This window comes from Magallana gigas, chromosome 3, assembly GCF_963853765.1.
Source record: "Magallana gigas chromosome 3, xbMagGiga1.1, whole genome shotgun sequence".
Classification (NCBI taxonomy): domain Eukaryota; kingdom Metazoa; phylum Mollusca; class Bivalvia; order Ostreida; family Ostreidae; genus Magallana; species Magallana gigas.
In genome coordinates, this window is record NC_088855.1 from 19876985 (window position 1) to 19897200 (window position 20216).

Consider the following 20216-nt stretch of genomic DNA (forward strand, 5'->3'; position numbering starts at 1 on the left):
TTAGGAAAGAAATATCGCATTGCTTATTATATCTCTTCATCAAAAACATTTTTTATTTGTCCTACAAACAAGTATTTTTTTTCATTAATCTTCTACATAGGTGTTTTTATGAGCAAGAGGGGTTATTGTTTTAATGGAAATTGTCCCACATAATTTTTTTTTTAAATTAATTAGATTAATGGTTTTTTTTCTTCATGTAATCATTCTAAGATCAAGAATTTTCGTAATATCGTATATCTATATATATCATCCGATCGTCTCCTTTAGCCGATTTCGAAATCCTTCCACTTCAAACAACGAGTAACATCAAACAAAAAGGTACAAAATTACTTCATCAATACATTTACTGTTTCAGTCATTTTTCTTTAAATTTTCAGTTTTTACTGAATATATAAGATCAAAGTGAAAAACCGTAATTATCATACCGTAAAAACCCAATTACCTTGCATGGTTTTAAGCCTGAAATATCTGAAGTCAAGTGCATCTGTCTGTCTGCCTGTATCTCTTTCTGTTAGAATACTCATGGCTATTTTAATTTTTTTATTTCCTTGGTTGGGGGGTTGTTCTTGTTGATGCTGTAATGTATATTAACAATGAAGGTTGGTTTGACATTGCATTGGTGAAAGAGAGAATTCGGTCATCATTTGCACCCATCAAAAGTATGTAGTATGTAATACTATATTTTAGTTACATGTGTACACGACCAACTGTGTTCTCGTGAGAAAGGTGTATTGCAGATTATTGATATCAAAGGGTTTTGTGTCTGACGCACATATCTGACGTCATGAATAAGATACTCTTTTCAATTTGACCCACGGAATGTTTTATATAATTCAGTTAACGCTGTAACAAAGAATATTGCAATAAAATATCAAGTTTGACAGATCTCAAAAGTTTTTGGATATCATCTTCTCTACGTAGATTCTCAGAAGACAAAAACTAAAATTGGCACCTGTTTTAAAACGATAAATAAAACTATTTTTTTTTTATAGATTCGTAGTAAAATCATAGCACATCTGTATATATATATCACATCGTAAGGAGCGGGCGCATTGGATTCACAATAGATTGACTTCTGAAGTATGCATCCAATGCAACATTATGGACATCTTGTTGGTATCTCCATATTTTCAAAGGATTAGTTTTGGAGTATTGAAATTTTTTGCAATATTCGCAACGCGGTATTATTGCTATGTCGTTTTCCAAATTAGCATAACAAGTCTTTTTATCGTTGATAATATTGATTTCGAACAAATTATTTGTACTCTAACTTCATTTGCTTTTGCCAAACATATACCTATGTTTTGTACTATCAAAATGTATTCATAAAGAGAGCACTGAAAATGAAGCAGAGAGACTTGAGCACGTGAACATAACATGAAGCTCACTTACAACTTTTATTCGGCACTTCTTATCCAATTTTTAACACAGATTCTTCTTTGATTCTTAATTTTTTGAATATGGCTTTTAGTTTTGCAATCGGATTACTCTTGTAACGCATAGATCAGCGCTTTATTTGGATAAAACCGGTATTTCCCCCAAGAATTGCAGTGAATGGAAAACCCCATCCTCAACAATTGACCGACATAAAGACTTCCCATATGTTGTTGTATTATCTTTAGTAAACGTATTGTATGATTCAGTAAGCTTAGATTTTACAGTTGTTTCAATCTTTTGATGTGCGCTAATTGACGCCTGCTATTATGATAATTGATGCAATAATTCACACGAAGTTTCCAAAGATTAGGATGCTTTCCACTACAAGAATCATCGGATATTAGTTGCATTAAGGAAAGATTTAACGAGAAAAAATATAATTTAAGATCAGGGGTTAATGTACATCATATATAATTGCCATATCGTAAATACGTGTTGGCACTCAACTTTCATCCATTCATTTTTTACATTTAAAAACTAATAGATTTCAGCTTTTTTTTTTGGAACTGGTGTATCTTTTTTCAAGTATCTTCCAAACATCGAATTCCAATTAACATTACAACAGACAGACAAGATAATGTCGGTTATTTCCATGAGAAAAAAAATGTTCTCTGAGGTAAAAGATGCTAATTCTGTTAGCAGATTTTATGACATTTTGACTTGGGTGCCCCACACACGTAAGAATTTCCCTCCTAGGATTGAAGGGCGCATAAGACGAATTTAAGAGTCCATTATCGTTGTAAAGCTCCACAGAGAAACTAACATTTACTTACAGAATAAATTGCATCAAATTGTTAAAGTGCATTCCCTTTTCCTATGTTCACCGTTTTCCGATTGATATATCGATAAAATCTATTCTAATTTAAAGTAATTTACACTGCAAAAAAATGTTCACAGACGCTCGAAAAAAGTCAACCACCGTTCATGTTAAATGAAATAAACATGTTTTACAGTTTCATTAAGATTTCAATAGATAGTCATCACAAACAGTCAACTTTTCCAAGAAGAATATCTAATTTAATCGTCTGCATTTATTTTCCCCTTCAAAAGTATTTTTGTACTGACTTTTTTGATATGGTATGCAATACAAAATACTAAGGTTAAGTGTTATATGATTAGAATTAGAGTAACAACGTGGGACTATATAGTCGATTGAATTTTACTATTTCGCGGCGGCATTAGTTCGCGGATAGAAAAAACCGTTCTTCAAGCATGAACTTACTGTATTTAGTGTGTCAATGTCAGATCTAATTTGTTTGTACAAGACATATCAACAGTTCTAATCCTTTATTTTTAGATCTTGTTTCCAAATGATGACCCGAGCAATATCATAAGAAATCATCCATGACATGTTTTTTTGTATCAGTTGCTTACATATTTTTATCTGAAGCATATCTTCTCATGGCCATTATTCGTCACTTATCTTTCAGAGAAATATATTTCTTGTATCACCGTTTTCTCCAAGTTCTTGCACGTAGGGTATAATTTGGTTATCCTTCCAAATGCTATTTTGAACATTGCATTAAAAAAAACTTGAAAGATGGTTTCTCTGATATCTGTAAAATATCCTGTGGTTTTTTTTTTAACTTACCCGAGCCTAGAGTTCAAGGGAGTTTTTTTTCTGAACACATTTTGTTTGACGCCCGTCCTTTTATTTGTCCGCCCGTCTTCAAACGTTTTCCTTTCTGACTTCCTCTCCAGAACAATCAGTAATTTTAACCAAATTTGGCAATCTATCAATGAAGAGCTTTAAGGTTTGTTCAAATGACGGACCAATTTTAAAGGGAGACCCGGTGATCAAATTAAAAAACAAAACAAATTAACCACCAGATCCAACTCATATTGTTAAAAATGATTTGTTTAGCTATAAATTTCACTTATTTTTACTTTAGAATTTGAATATTTTCAAAATTCTTTAGAGAGAGAGCTCTTTTTTAAAGAAGATTGGTTTAGTCTAAAATTTGCCACGACCATCCAGCCCTCTTAAGTCTCATTCTATGAAAATTAGGTAAAAAATAGTCGTAAAATAACATTTCCAATTTAACTTTTAAAAAAATCTATGTGGTAATTTTACATTTACAAATTTAAAAACGTCTTAATTTTAACTACAGTATATTCAGTTTTGAATATTAAAAAAAAAAGAAAAAGAGAATACCTATAGTTTAATTAGTTTTAGTGGTATTGAATCTATAACCTAAAAGGCCCAGATCTACAAATATATAAGGTTAACGAATGTCTAGTGCTCTATCAACAGAGCCATTTCAGTCACAAAAAAGTGCTTTGATTAATTTACGGACTTATTTTTCTAAAACGTTCGATTGTTTGGATATAAAATGAATTTTTTTATGTAAAGTAGGTCATCTTTCCATGTTTTTGCTGATTGAAATCGGTTTGTTTACCAGTAGACATTATTTAGACATTGACGTGTTTGATACGCCTTCATCAATTTTAATTAACACATTTAAAGTACTGATAGATATCGTAAATCTGGAAATTTTTACGTTGATTTATTTTTGCAAATTCGAGTCATAAAGCTAAAGATTTATTTTTACGTTTTAAATTTTTGCGAATTGTCATCGGCGCGAAAAATGAAAAGCATTCAAATACTAAATGTCAACATACTGACATCCACAATGTTAGCTAACCTTCGGACATCGTATATTACCGCCGCCTCTAATTTTCTCACGAATCGTATATATGTTTACCAACTTCATATAGTATCATGTGAGAGTTGATGTCTGCAATTTATATCTTGTTCAAATTACCGATATATATACAATAACAGCAGCAAATGCAACAAAACTACCTAAAGGGGTATCTTGATACGGATTTATAGCGAGATAATTATCCCAATTAGCAGTTCACACCTTCACATGCGACGGTTTGTGCACAAGTATCGGAGGGTCACGTGTCAAACACAGGTGATGATGTTTTCCTGTGTCAAGCGAGCGAGAATGAGAAGAAAATGGCGGCACTCAGCGAGAAATTCAAAATACTGTACAAATTTTCGTATTCCGTGAATTTTGGTGTCCCGCCAGTACACTGTGAATGGGGTAAAAAAAAATAACGCTACATTCTACGTAACGCCGGTACATATCATATCTATGAATAAATCACGTATGCATGCAGTGTCATCAGTATACATGTACACTTAAAGCTATACACGCTATAATTTGCGTCAATTTTGAATGACAGTGAAAACGCATGTGTTTGTCTACTTATAAAAGTTATCCTTAATCTGTAAATTACAAGGGTGAATTCTATCTCGTTACAAAGATATAGATTTTTAATTGTTTCTTTTCCTGCCAGGAAAATATACCTTTTCATGAATATTGATGAAGGAAGAGCAAACCGACCTGATTGCGCATGTCCGCGGAGAACTAGATGGTCGTTATTGTTTGCCTAATTAAATATCCAACTTGATTTTTAATATGCTTAACAGTTGTTAAATTGAAATACATACATGTATAATGAGTAAAATACGCTTGTCATTCACGATACCCTTACTTCTGCATTAACACTTATAGGATCTATAAATAGCACATAGGGGAAAAACACAGGTCTACGTCATTTTTTTAAAGGAAGTATTCATATCTACTCACAGGCTTGTATTTTTTTCTTTTGTTTGTACTCGTATATCGGACAAATTTATGCTTTACTGAAAATATCCTTTCCTTTGTGAAACTATCACAATTATGAAGATGTTGACCCTTCACCAGTTTTGGTATGATAGGCTAAATTTAGCTGTCGATATCACGTGATAGATTGATATTCACGAGGAGGCATTACTTTCCTGGCAGGAAAATAAATATTTTTTATTGTTTAATATTTGATATATTTGTTACGTGATCGAATTGAGCACTATAATTAACAGAATAAAGGTAACTTTTATTAGTAATCAAACACATACATTTTCCCCTTTATTCAAAATTGACGCAAATTATAGCGTGTATAGCTTTAAGATAGACACGAGGCTACCAGATACGATTTTGAGTGAAGTCCTTACGGGGGTATAATTACCTGGTTATATAAACAGGTTTTTTTTAAATGACCACTACTTACGGACACCTGTTCATATCATGCAAAATTTTTATTACTTTTTTTTGTTGTTGATTAATTTTTAGGAAAAAAAATTTTGCGAATGCAGAGCACGCGCAAATTAGCTAAAAATTTATCTACGGTAAAAATTTCCAGATTTACGGTATTATGTTAAATATGCATATTTTAAAGGTTTTTAAAAAAAAATATCAGTTTTGTTAATATTCAAATTTTATATTATTAAGGTCTTCCGTTTCCAACGGAAGACCTTATAGTGATTGTAAGGTTTTTTATTATTATTATTTTTTTTTCCCCTTTTTTTGTCCACAAGATTTCTAAGAGATGGCTGGATAGATTTTCTTGAAATTTTCAGGACTAATAGAATGTGTTAATATCTCGAGGCGTTTTTTTCATTTTGTCAAAAATCATTTCCGGTCGTCAGTTTCCTGTCCCGCGTTGAAAAAGCTTGTACATTCGAGATCTCAAAAACGGTAGAGATTTAAACATCCAAACTTTGTGGGATGATAGACCTATAGTTGTAGATGTGTTTAAACTATTTTGTTTTGTTCGTCGTAACTTCCGGTCGTCACCGGAAGTACTTCAAAATAAACAACTTTTACGCATTAAATTCTTTTTCAATAGAATGAATATTTAAGCATAAATATACACAAAAGTAATCTTTGCGATGTTATATCAACAACAAAATTCCACTTCCGGTGAGATATCTCAAATATCTCAGGTAGCTTTTTTGAAACACATTTTGTACACGCGAGATCTCAGAAACTATTAGTGATCAAAGCACAAGACTTTTATGGTTGATAGACATTTGATTGAGGATGTGTTTAACCGAATTCATTTTGTCTTCCGTCACTTCCGGTCCACACAGGAAGAGTTCAAACAAATCGAGCTGTTTATCAATTTAACTTTTTGTCTTTGATATCTGCAGTGTGCTCGATGAACAATAAAATGCAAAGGGCAAGTATACAAAAAATAATTAATAAAATTTACATTAAGCACTTCCGTTTGTCCGTTTCCTGTCCCGAGACAAAAAGCCTTATTTCGATGAGATCTCAAAAACGGTGACAACTTGAACAATAAAACTTTGTAGGATGATAGACCTATGTATGTACATGTGTTTACACTATTCTGTTTTGTTCGGCGTAACTTCCGGTCGTCACCGGAAGCTCTTCAAAAATAACTATTTTTACGCATTAAATTCTTTTGCCATAAAATAGATATATAAGTATAAATCTATACATACGTTATCAATGCAATGTTATATCAACAAAAAAATTCTACTTCCGGTGAGATATCTCAAATATCTCAGGTAGCTTTTTTGAAACACATTTTGTACAAACAAGTTCTCAGAACTATAAGTGATCAAAGCGGAAAACGTTCATGGATGATAGACATTTTATTGAAGATATGTTTAACCGGTTTCATTTTGTCTTCCGTCACTTCCGGTCCACACAAGAGGAGTTCAAACAAATCGAATTTTTTTATCAGTTTAACTGTTTTTCTTTAATATTTGTAGTGAGCTCGATGAACAATAATGTACAAAAGACAAGTATACAAGAAATATTTAAAACAATTTACATTGAACACTTCCGTTTGTCCGTTTCCTGTCCCGAAACAAAAAACCTTATTTCGACGAGATCTCATTAACGATGTCGACTTGAACAATCAAACTTTGTGGGATGATAGACCTATATATGTACATTTTTTTAAACTATTTTATTTTGTTCGGGGTAACTTTCGGTTGTCACCGGAAGCACTACAAATAATGTTTTTTCTTTCTTTATTTTTTTTACATGAAATGAATAAATCAGTATACAATCTTAGATGCGTCATCTTTATAATGTTAAATTTTCAAATAACTGTTCCTTCCGGTGAGATATCTCAAATATCTCTATGTAGCTTTCCCTTTTACAAATTTGATGCCCGCAAGATTTTTGTCACTGTAAGTGAATGAGACACAAAGCTTTCATGAATGATAGACATTTGATTGATGATATGTAGAGTGGGTTTTATTTTGTCAACTGCCACTTCCGGTTTTCACCGAAAGGATTCAAATAAATCATATTTTTAACAACCAAACTTTGTAACCTCTTTTGTTAGTTCGGCATTACTTCCGGTCGTCACAGAGAGTACTTCAAAAATTGATTTCTTTTTCAATCTCGTTGTTTTACGTGGAAGTAACGTCTGGATATATCATTTACAATACTTATCATATTAACTATTTTCTCTGTGTAAGAGAAGCAATGTCTACGGTAAAATTGATTCATGTATATCAAAACGGAAGACCTTTTTGTTGCTTTTGCAACAAGAGTCTAGTTCTATTTATCTTTACTTAGGCATTTTGCACGCCTTATCCACCAATCTCCTTTTTCAAAATGATATGAATACAGCTTATATAAATAATTATACGTTTCTTTTAATTTTGAGTGCTTAAACTAAGAAAGTGACAATGGCGAAATAAGGTTCAGAAAACAGAGGCGTACAATGCATATCAAATCCCCTGCATTCAAAAATGTGTAATGAAAATCATTGTCAATAAAATGAAGAGTTTCAGTGAAAATTAAGTTTTGATTTTCATAGGTCTAGACTCCACTACTTAGTACCAAGCAGTTTTTTTTAGAAGATTTAAGAAAAAATAATTTGTCGTTGAAAGGACCTGAAAATTTGTTGTTGTAACAATAAATCAAACGGTACCAGACTCTAGTTTACGTGCAATACATGCATATATGTGGAAACCATGGTGATACAATATTATATATTGAAATTCATAGACAACAATTTTTCGGTAGAATAGAAATGGCATCTTTAAAAGTCGGCTATTGTTGCTCAGGTGAGCAATTTAGCTCCTAGCTGGACCCATTTTTATGTTTTCCGATCCATTAGCTTACTGTTTTTTGAAAAACTAAATGCACTGCTGATAAAAGACGAAATTCTTCAATGTAGAAATTTAATTTGATTTGTCAGTCTAAGATTTCTGCGCTAGACAAATTGAGTGTGTACAATAGGTGTTTTCGTCTGTTGCAAATATCATATATCAATTCCATTCGTGGATAATTTATGTCTTTTACAGGAACCGCATAGATTGGATGCATTTAGTATATAGACAGGTAATTACCTGTCTACATGTATATACTAAGTGTGCCTGCACTCTTTCGTCTGCAAAATAATGTCTGCAAAATAAAAAAAACCTTATCATTTGCACAAAAGAAATTATGTTGATTTTCCGCATGTTCTTCAAATTCGAAAAAAGTAGTCTGAATATCTTTTGACTACTTTTACAATTAATTCAGTCATGTGTGAGTTCAACTTTATCAAATTAGTGTTGTGCATATAATAACATTCACTACTTTCTGTATATGAATTAAACAATAAAATGCTTTCTTTGGTGATTCATTCGGGATATGAAGGTGGCAACATTGCATAAAAAATAATTAATAGATTGATTATAAAAAGTAAGTAAAATTCACTAAATATACATGTGTGTTAATGTACATCAGCGGAAATGGCCGAGTGGTTACGACTGAGGGTGTGAGATCGACTGTCTCACTATGTCTTGTATTAACTACGATAGATAAATTGTTGACTGATTCCTTGGCCAGAGGAGGCTTGTCCATCCGGTCACCGTGGGAGATCCAGAGCAACCTGACATTTAACATTGTGCCGGATAATTATGCCAGTGCCAAGGTGGCATTTTTGCACCCGCTTAAGATGCAGTTTCGGAAAAAACCATGTATACCAAATGGAAGACCATTGTCTAGAGAGTATATAACCACTATTGTTTTTAGTGTGTTTCACCTGACAGGTGAGATATTTACCTTTGAAAATTAATATCCCATCGAAAAATGATAATTCCCATAGGAGAATTGACTCTCCTACAGGAAATATTGACAATCCTATAGGATTTTTTAAAAGTCCTGTAGGAATTATATTTCCTATAGGAGAATGGTAATTCCTGTAGGAATTTGATTCAGACATGTAGTTTTCCTATAGGATATTAAGTTTTCCTACCGGATTTTATCAAATCCTATCGGAATTGAAATTCCTATAGGAAGTTCTTGTATTCCGATAGGAAATTTCAAATTACCTATAGGAATATTGATTTTCCTATGGGAAAAATTATTTTCCTATAGGAATTTATTTTTGAAAGGTAAATATCTTACCTGACAGGTGAGATACACTGATAACAAAGGTGGTTGTTAACTCTTTAAGCAATGGTCTATCATATGGCATATTTGAATTTTTCGATACATGCAGCTTAAGCGGGTGCAAAAATGCCACCTTGGCACTGGCATAATTATCCGGCACAGTGTTATTAACTCATTACGGACCTATAGACAGACTGCTAATTGGAAACATGCTACTCAACGTACTCTTTTCACGAGTATCAATTCCGAAGAAGAAAAAAGAAAACAAAAAAGGAGGAAACCTCTAATTGCATTTGTTCATTGCTCGAGAGATTGTTTCTGACAGATGCCTGCAAATTAGAAGAGATCAAGTTTCTAACATACTTATGATAAAGATCGGACGGACAAGCAAACAAATAATCGTTTTTTGGTTGTTATTTTTTTTTTTTGGCATTGTAACGTGTGCACACGGCACATAATATGAATGACATTCCAATGTTTACAATAGCTATCCTTTATGCTGAAAAAGATCTTTATTTTGGACATGCAATGTCGGTCATCACATGGAACGTGGGTGTCCTTGCAGCCTTCTAAATCTGAGACGTAAACATGCAGATTTCATTCACAATTTACCTGTTTTGGCGATATGCACACAGGTAAATTGATTTTAAAGGGGATTGTACATACTTGTCTCCAAGCAAGAGATGTTTGTCAGATTCGGTCCACAAGCATTAAAAATTTTGCAAAACCACACAAATACACAAACCCTATTGATGTAACTTTTCGGGGATTGGTTTGGATTTGCATGTTCGATGTTTGCATGGTTTGCATTTTTTAAAAGAAATTTAAGGGAAAATCTACGTGTAACAAGTGCCAAGTTTTTCCTTGATAAAAAATATCATATTAATAGTGTTAAATTCGACAACCAAAGATAAACTATGAATTATGAGATTTTTTTTATAGACACATTATTAAAGATTTATATGAATATGATGATGGATATCTTTAATAACCCTTGTTGACCTCCCGCCAAAGATTCATCTACGTACTGAACAAATTTCAACTTGTTATGTATATTTTATAACACCATATGGCGTTACATTTCTTATATACATATGTAACTATCTGTTCGGCTTTACCTTAAATTTCCATGTATACATGTATGCATGTAAACTTATACAACGAAACAAAAGTAAACCTTGAAATCTTGAAAATAAAATTAAACCACACAGATATTAATTTGGTCTTTGCATGATGATTAAGGTCTAACACACGGGTTTTCTACACGTAGTAATAGTTAAGCATGTGTCGTTATAATCATATTTATATAAATTCTTAAAAATTCCATTTTAATAAAAGTGCAACGTTTAAAACACATAAACCTATACTTACGATTTGATGGTAAGAAGTTATGAGTTCGAGAAGATATTTAATAACTGATTTGGTCTTTGCATGATGATTAAGGTGTAACAAACGGTTTTTCTACACGTAGTAATAGTTAAACATTTTTATCTGATACGTGCTGTCATTATAATCATATATCATATAAATTCTTAAAAATTTCATTTTAATAAAAGTGCAACGTTTAAAACGTATAAACCTATACTTACGATTTGATGGTAAGAAGCTATGAGTTCGAGAAGAAAAAAACATTCATTAAAGAAAAGATTGTATTTTTTTTCTTCCACATGCATCTAAAGATTTCCAGAATGGCTTTGTAAAAATCGGGTTCATGACAATTAATTTATGTAAAACGTCCCTCCTTAGTTCTTTTTTTTAGCTTTCCAAAAGAAAATGAGGGTAATTTAGGTCTGATTTGTATGGCAAGATATAAAACATGTTTAGCTCAAGAATGTTGTTGTGGAATAAGACCTATTGCGTCTGTTCTGAGAAGGACCGCGCACCCCGAATTGTTGACGTCGCGCAGAAGGATTCCAAGGGCAACAACAAAAATGAGACCACTTCGTCTGCAAATGTGATTGAAATTTAATATCCTCGAAAGGAAAAAAAAACTCAAAAAAAACTACCTCCATTGTGTTCTTTACAAAATTTATATTTATGACCCTCTTTCTTATCTTATCTTTTTTATATGTGTGCTAGATCCAATCTGATACCCTTTAATTACGAAATCGTTTGAATGAATGACGTCATTCAGGAACTATACAAACATGAATGACAAGAGGACCTTCCTTATTCTCAGGCCTCTGCATGCAATAATTCAGACGTCGTGAGGGTTTCGGTTTCAAGGCTCGTTCGTTGACACCGTTCATGCTCTGAATGAGACAGTGTTACCTTGAGCTGAATTGGTGCCATTTGTACTAATTGTCTGTCAAATTAAGCTATTTTAAAATTGCTCTTCGTGGGATTATGTGTATTTCGGGTACATTGCATGATTAGGTAGCTGAGAATGAAATTCAATACAGATAAACGCAGTTTTTTTAGCTAGTTTTATTTTAAGGAGAGGGGTTTTTTTTGTTTTGTTTTTGTTTTTTTGGTTTTTTGGGGGTTTTTTTTTTTTTGCTGTTTGGGGTTTTTGTTTCATTTGGTCTTTCAAGAGAGCCTTCCAAAACCCTAAACCAAGTTTTGTCCAACTTTACCCAGATGGTAGAGGAAGGAGTGGGTCTTGTTTATAATTTGTTTATATTGTATATTATAGGTAAAGAGTTTATTTCGATGCCGCTTGTGTTTCAATGTTCATGAGCGAAGTATTACCTTAAAAAGAATTCATGCCAAAACAAATTTCACTGGTCACTGGTTACCACATATTTTTTTTTTCTTGCAAAGTTAAAATAATCTAGGTGTGAATATCATTTTCCCCATCAAAAAACTGCATGCTATGCGTATTTAATGATTTATTGCGCTATTTTACTGACGAAATATAGAAGAAAAAATAGTAAAAATGCTCGCATATCATAAGATTAAATTTTGAAAACAAACATTTGATGTTATTTCATTGCTTGCTTGATTTTGACCTAGATTAGATATTTGCAATGCTATATATAAAGTTAATTATAATTACCCATATTCTAACTAAATGTATATCCAGAACTTTAAAAACTTTTTCATCACACACGCATATATCATTCCTTTGACCAAAAGAATAAAAGATGAAGCAAATTATACTTTTAGCGTCGATAGAAAATACATGTAAGTATTTCTTCAATACTAAAATCGACACAAAATTTAGTCTGTCAGTCATGCGATAATTCAACATATTTCAAAAGACATTTATTTTAAACCGTAATCCTGGTATTGGAAAATATTTAGGCCATTATTTTCAAATTTTCCACTATGAGAAAACCATGCTGTGAGAAAAAAATATAAAGATGGAAATCGGAAACTTGCTACATAATGAAACCCGCGTCGATGGGATAAAATATGATTCTTTAAGGATTGCTTACCTCGCAGAAAATGTTTCTTTTTTTTAATGCTGTATCAAAAAACATTATTCATCATCTATATATTTTTGAGCCATAAAAAATTGCATTTGACGTCATCAGTACGGCGTAAGATAAAATTGAGATTGCTCGGCAATATGAGACATAAAAAAATTGATACTTGAAATCAATCATTGTTTTCATGTACATGCATATTTTGCCAAGTAAATATCTTTAAAAATGTGAGAAAAAATCCGTTCGTTCGTTAAAAAGTTTACGTATATTAATGGACATGAATGACAAAAATGTATCTAAGATAAACCATCTCGGTTTGACCTATGAACACTCTGCATGCTTTGAGTCTTTAATTCAGTGTGAGAACGATCAAGAGACGACCCAGAGAATACAATCTGACAGATGCTTAGTGATCTCTGACCTCTGTCACGTGATATGGACAATCACTTTTGACCTTGACACTTCAGATTTTCTAAATATTTATAATTTTCCATGTGGCATGCCTTCCCCGTTCATTTTTTTTTTTTTTTTTTTTTTTTTACAAATGAATGATGTATCATTGCGAAGTTTCGGTCCTTCTAAACTGAAGAACATGTCAGAATGATTTCTCTTTCTCTCTCATTTTTTAAGTTGTAAAGTATAAATTTATGCAGATTTGCACACAGACTGTCAATTACAAAATTTAAGGTGTTTCATCTTGAATGAGATCTTTAAATCATCTTAATGGAGAAATAAAGAAAATGTAAATGACATTGCATAACTGTAACATTAAAGGGATTGTTTTCCAAGAAAAATGTAGCTTTAAAGAGAAAAGTAGAAGCTGTAATAAATAAACACCTGCATCAACATTTGACGCCGGAAAAAATGGATAGATAAAAAAAAAAAACACGATTAGGGAGCCTATTTCTGGAGGTTTTGTTTCGATGAATTAGAATAGATTAACAGGAATGATTGTCCGTGAATGTACATAAAGATGGCCCAAAGATAGTTTTCTTTAATGTTTAAAAAATGACAACAATTTAGAAAATATATTGACAAAAACAATTTCATGTCCAACTAGTAACGCTTGTTAAGACGACAACGATGGGGAGAAGAAAGAGGAGGGCAATGTAGAGAGAATGATGATGACGATGATGATGATGATGATGATGATGATGATTATGATGATGATAACGACGACGACGACGATAGCGATATTCAAATTTTTAGTAGGAAAATAATGCTGCATGCACTGTGTTGAAGATCAGGGTTAAGTTTAAGTAGCAAATGATGGGGTGATTTTTCAGGAGATTGGTAATAATAGTGAAGATAATAATGAGTTAGTAATGACATCGTTGATGATGACAGCGACGATGATGATTATGCTAACGATGATCATGGGAAAGATAATTATGCTGATAATGATTGCGATATGGTCTTAGAATGATGATGATGATGATGATGATCATTTAGATCATGATAATGTAAATGGTGACGACGATGACGATGATAGCAATATTACGTGACAAGTAATTAAGTTTGTCCTCCCTTTACATGAGACACTATTTTTCTACAAGTGCCCTGAAACATGTGAAACTCACTTTCATTCAATGAACTACAATTTAATTAAATGAAAGTGAGTTTCACATTGTCGAGGTTTATAATTTTTACTATCCTCATCATGGTTTAAAGCTGAGAGATTCGCAGATTGTAATCAGGTGGTGGTGGTGGTGGGGGGGGGGGTGTTACAAACTGGCTGGTATCCCTTGTCTGACGCCGCCTGGGAAACCTCAGACCGGCTGACCGCCGGACTGACCGCTATGTTAGTTATGTTATTTACAGCCTGAAATGTGACGGACGGCCAAGCTGTCCAGCAGTTTGTTTGAAACAGTTGTCTGAATATACGTTTTGAATGAGAAGAGCCAAATTCCGTATGGTTCCTATCATGCTGAACTCGCGAAATGACGTGCCAAGTTGTTATTTTTTCAGGAAGCTGCATTGATTTTATAAAACATTATTATTCTTGACATTCTTGTAAGAAAATTGAGATTGAAGCGGTTTGGATTTTTATTTTTAAAAAAGACATGAATGAACCAAATGACTTGTATAATTTTGTACCGTAAAAAAAATTAATCGAACAACCACGCTTTTCAAAGAGTTATCAATCATTGATACACTTTGCAAATTGTTTTCTAGTATTTGAGGGTTCGGCCACCACATATAATCTTTTTCATTGCAGTTTTACTATCCTTACGCCATTTTATCGCACTCAGACATGTCAGTGAGACGAGAGCAAGGTGGGTGCATTTTAGATGTCGGTCGCAGTTATGGACCACATGTATCTCAGGTAGTGGAAAGCATATATGTGTGCATGTCAGTGCATTCAAAAGTGCATTCAAACGCAGGGTGCATTTTCAGACCAAATTTTTATAGATTTTATTTTTTTACTTTGATTTACATGTACAAGAAGATAGACACATTAAAAAATAAAGTTTATGATAAAAACATGTACACTTCAAAGCTTTTAAGATCAGTTTTTTTTTTTTAATTCTTCTCTTGAATCGTTCTAGTGATGTAGAAAACTATACAGTAATACATACAGCCAGAAGAAAAGTGAATATCAAAGTGGCTTTTTGTTTAAAACTTCAAACTAAAAAACTCTGCACAAATCGTGTTCCGTTCTGTAAGATAAAAACGATACGTAAATATAAAAATAATTTTTTGTGGTTTAATCTGGGAAACTGGCGTTTCTGTGTTAATCATATTTATATAGCCTTGAAAAGTCGCATTGCGTAATGCGATTTCTAAGAATCAATTTGAATAAAAAAAAATTGACCACAAAAAAAGCACACTTTAAAAGATAGGTTTGGTCCCTCGTTTTCCTGGGCAAATTGACAGAGATGTAAGTGCGGGGAGGTATACTCCGGGTTTTTTTTTTATCGTGCGCCGATGATGTATGTCTGGAATTCAGTATTACGTCAAATAATAGCAATGGCGTGGTTTAGATATATAATAATTTATTTTTACCACAAAAACAAAAAGAATTCAGTTCATGAACAAAATTTTCATGTGAATATTTTAACAAAGTTGCAAAGTATACGAACAGCCATTTTGCCCTAATATTTTCCAACACTGACATCGATGATTTGTTACATGTACATTGTCGGGGAAGACAATTTTTGAATTTATTTTTAATGAAAGTAGGTTTATTTATTTGCTGTACATTTGTACGCTTTTATGATTTTTATTCTCTTAAAATGTATGCTTTTACTTACAACTGTATTTCTAATTTTCTATACGTTCATGTATGGCCATTTACCATGACAAAATGTGCTTTCGTCAAAGGACTCGGGCCTTTCCGGCAGGCTCGGAAAAACACCTCGAATGTATTACCTAGGCGTCCATGACAACCCCCCCTTTTTATAAAACTTGATATAAATACAACACATTTTACGATCTGTTGAGATGTAAGCTAGACTTCAATAAAGTAAATGATATACCCTAAAATATAACACAGAAGCGACTTATAAGCGGCTGTCTAGCCGATACTTATTTTAATAGGAAGCGACTCCATTTTGTATAAAATTCTAACATCCGGTAATGTTAATACATTATATTATACAAGGCAATACAAGTTTAGCTTTTTTAAAAAGCTTACCGTCTTTAGAACAAACCCTAAACAGCAATTAGTTATCAAAGACAGTTTAATTCTTTTTTATATAAATGTCACCTTCCTCTACATAGCATGGCGAGTTTTTATGTCTTGTGTCGTTTAAGCCTGCGTGTCTAAAATTGAGAACTGCGTACCCGAGGTTGTAAGTTGAGATCGACTATAGGGTGAAAGAGATCTTTAGTAGGGTCGTAGACTCGTATTATTTTGATAAAATCAAAGTTATACCATTGCATTTATCTAAGGTGCAAATAACTTTACCAATATTAGGCATACCGCATCATTTATTTTTATTTTGTATAAATATTTGAATAAACAATGCTAAAAGAAAAACAAATAATTTCAATAGATATTATAGAATGTTACTTTTAACTAGTTGGACCTGAAAACCAAAGGCTGAATTTCATTCATAGCAATTTGTATTGCTTTTTCGTTTTCTCACTTTTTAAGATTTGAAATCTATGAAATTTGTTAAGTCGTACATGAAAAAGATCATCAGAAAATCATCTCCCTTGCGCCGAACAGTATTTCAACCAATGAAAAAAATGTAAATTTTCACATCATGTAATTTCTACCAATCACATAGGAAAGGAAGTGCACAACCCGGTGACTGTAAATTATTTCAACTCTTTATACCGTCTTAAGGAAAATGTATAAAAAATTATGGTTTATGGGCAATTATGGACATAAATATTATATTTAAAAGTTTAAGGCAGATCTGATGGTTGATCTGTTGACCCCCAAGGCTCTTAGTGTTGCCCTTTCCCCCCTCAAGACCACCCACCCCCTAATACACAATCAAGTCTTTATTAAAATGTGCTATTTTCATTTTTAAAAAAAATATGCTAAGTTTGAATTTGAAAAAAAAACCACTTGTAAAACTTGTAAAAAGTAATGAATCAATCTACTGATTTGATATTGTTGCAATGAGTATATATTTTTAAGATAAATTCCCTCGAAGATCTGAAACTCAATTACAATTCATCAACTGTTCAACGTTATCCCAAAGATACTTAACAGTAAGTAACGACACCTTGTAGCACGAAGTTAGTTATTTTAACCCACGGCAAATTATAAATCAGATTGGAATTTGAAACTTGAAAAAATCTTTGACTCGTAAAATGTCAAGATAAAAAAGTGATGCTTCTTTTAACCTAAATATTGGGATAAGCATATAAAACCAGCCGACTGATTCCAATAAGTCGTCTGTCCTTTTTTTTATGCGACTTCATTCAACGCAGACTCAGTTTAATACAAATCCATGGAAAATATCTAGTTTTTATCACTCTCTTCAATATATTTTTTTTTATCCCGTCTGTGGGTATTTTTTTCCTTTATACAATTTTTTTTGGTTAGTCAGCTTTTATCTTTTTCGTTATGTATCACTTTTACAGGCATTATCTAAGATCTTGCTCGGCATAAAAATCGGCTTTAACTTACTTTTGACCTTATTTAACTTAATAGTTACAAAACTTTTACCTTACCTAAAGGATTGGAATTTTGACTCTATGAAAGTTTGTCGAAGTTTTTAGCCATGCACTTGACTTGATTTTACAATCATCATTCACTCTTGGAGCAGGTCATGTGATTGAAGTTTGCCATCAAGAAAACATTTTTTTCTCCCAAGATTGTATAAACTCTGTTCTCACAAGCATCATAAAAGGAACGCATTTTGTAGCCAAACAAATGAGCATCTTCCATTAATGAGTCTTCGGTTTGACTTTGAATAAAAATACATCCACTTAGTCATACAATGGCTGCATCACATGTACAATATTCATACTTTTTTAATAGTTGGGACTCTCAACTCCCTAGAGCTCTGGATAGCTAAAATATCAAATATACATCTAGTCACATTTGTTTTCGTATCACGAAGACATTAAAGTCCATAGCTGTCGTTTCACGTTTCTGACACACAGCTTATATAATGAAAAGTTAATTGATCAATCAAATGATATAAAAAGATAATATTTTTTTCAAATTTTCTTACAGAGGTCAAATTTGAGACCAGTACAATTTTTACCTATAAGTGAGACAAGGTCAGGCCAATGAGATCAAGCCAGGTTTTAGAGTATACCTTTTTATTCAATTTAAGTGCAAATAGTATAAGGCGATGGCATGTTTAAACCAGTGGGAAAGGTAATCTATGAATTGATCAACGCTATCTTATGATACATCGACACGTAAATTATAAAGGATATCCATTTTTCATTTCCACAATCAAGAATAAAAAAAAGTTCAATGGAAAGAAAATTTAAAATTTCTTCTTTCGAAGAGATATATTCTTTCACTTATATCCTTATTTTTTTTTGGGGGGGGGATGCGGGGGGGGGGGGGGGGTAATCATTTTACAGACCATCATTATAACCAATGCCTATATCGAAAAATTAGTTATCTTGTACATGTACATTTAGATAATACAATGTACAGCCATGCTTATACATGATTCGACCCCTTGAGCAAGAAAAAATCTTTTTTTTTAGAGATGAGGGGAATTTTTTTTTTTGGGGGGGGGGGGGGGAATGGGGGGCATTGTTGGTAGGATGATGTACATGCATCTCGCTTCTCATAAATCCCCCCCCCCCCCCCCGGATGATCAAAGGAGCTAGAAAAGATTTTCCATAAATTAAATTATCTGATAAAAGAAGAGATTCTGTAAAATTGGAATAGATTATAATGCAAGTATAAACCCTTTCATCTTTTAGTTTTGATAAAAGTTCACAAAATGTCTACAATAACTGTATGGGGGAAAATTGAAAATTGAATCAGTGAATTTTTGTAAAAGAATAGAGTGATTAAATAATAATCTTTTAGTTTTGATAAAAGTTCACAAAATGTCTACAATAACTGTATGGGGGAAAATTGAAAATTGAATCAGTGATTTTTGTACAAGAATAGAGTGATTAAATAATAATAATCTTTTGTGCAAAGTTTTGAGGTTGTCACAAAAATCGTATAGAAAATTTTGCTTCATAAACAACTAAAATACTATAAACGTTCTCCACACACCCTTTCTCATACCAAAACTAAAATAATAAGAATTGAATTTGTCATCTTTTATCATGATGAACTTTGATTGGGTTTTTTTTCAGTCATTGGAAATTTAAAGTCGTCATTGTCATTTTCATCATAATTAACAACAACCAATATAACCACCTCACCTATTTTCATCATCATCATCATCATCATCATCATCATCATCATCATCATCATCATCATCATCATCATCGTCGTCGTCATCATCATCGTCGTCGTCGTCTAAGAATAGTATTTTTTTTCTGCCACAGAGATTTGCAGAGAAGCTATTATAATAGAAGACCTTGATTTTGAAATCAGTTGAAGACATCGTCTCCGCTAGTACGTATAAATTTCATCAATGGCATCTCAAAGCATCTGATAATTATTCATACATTAAAATATCACATATCGAGGATTGTCCCTTACTGTTTTATAATTGTTAAGATTACTTTAAGTAATAAGAGGTTCGTAAATTTAAATCTTTATCGTTGACAATGGCCAGAACTACTGGATACCTTCAATTACCATTGTTAATGCGGA

The 20216-nt window shown here is 32.4% G+C and overlaps 1 long non-coding RNA gene across 1 annotated transcript; it reads right to left on the reverse strand.

Moving 5' to 3' along the window:
* Nucleotides 1-223: 223 nt before the first annotated feature.
* Nucleotides 224-11475, reverse strand: LOC105338624 (uncharacterized). The gene is made up of 3 exons (XR_901823.4): nucleotides 11228-11475; nucleotides 443-575; nucleotides 224-287 (listed from the first exon to the last, which is right to left on the reverse strand). It is a non-coding gene; the product is annotated as an uncharacterized lncRNA (long non-coding RNA).
* Between the last annotated feature and the right edge of the window lie 8741 nt (nucleotides 11476-20216).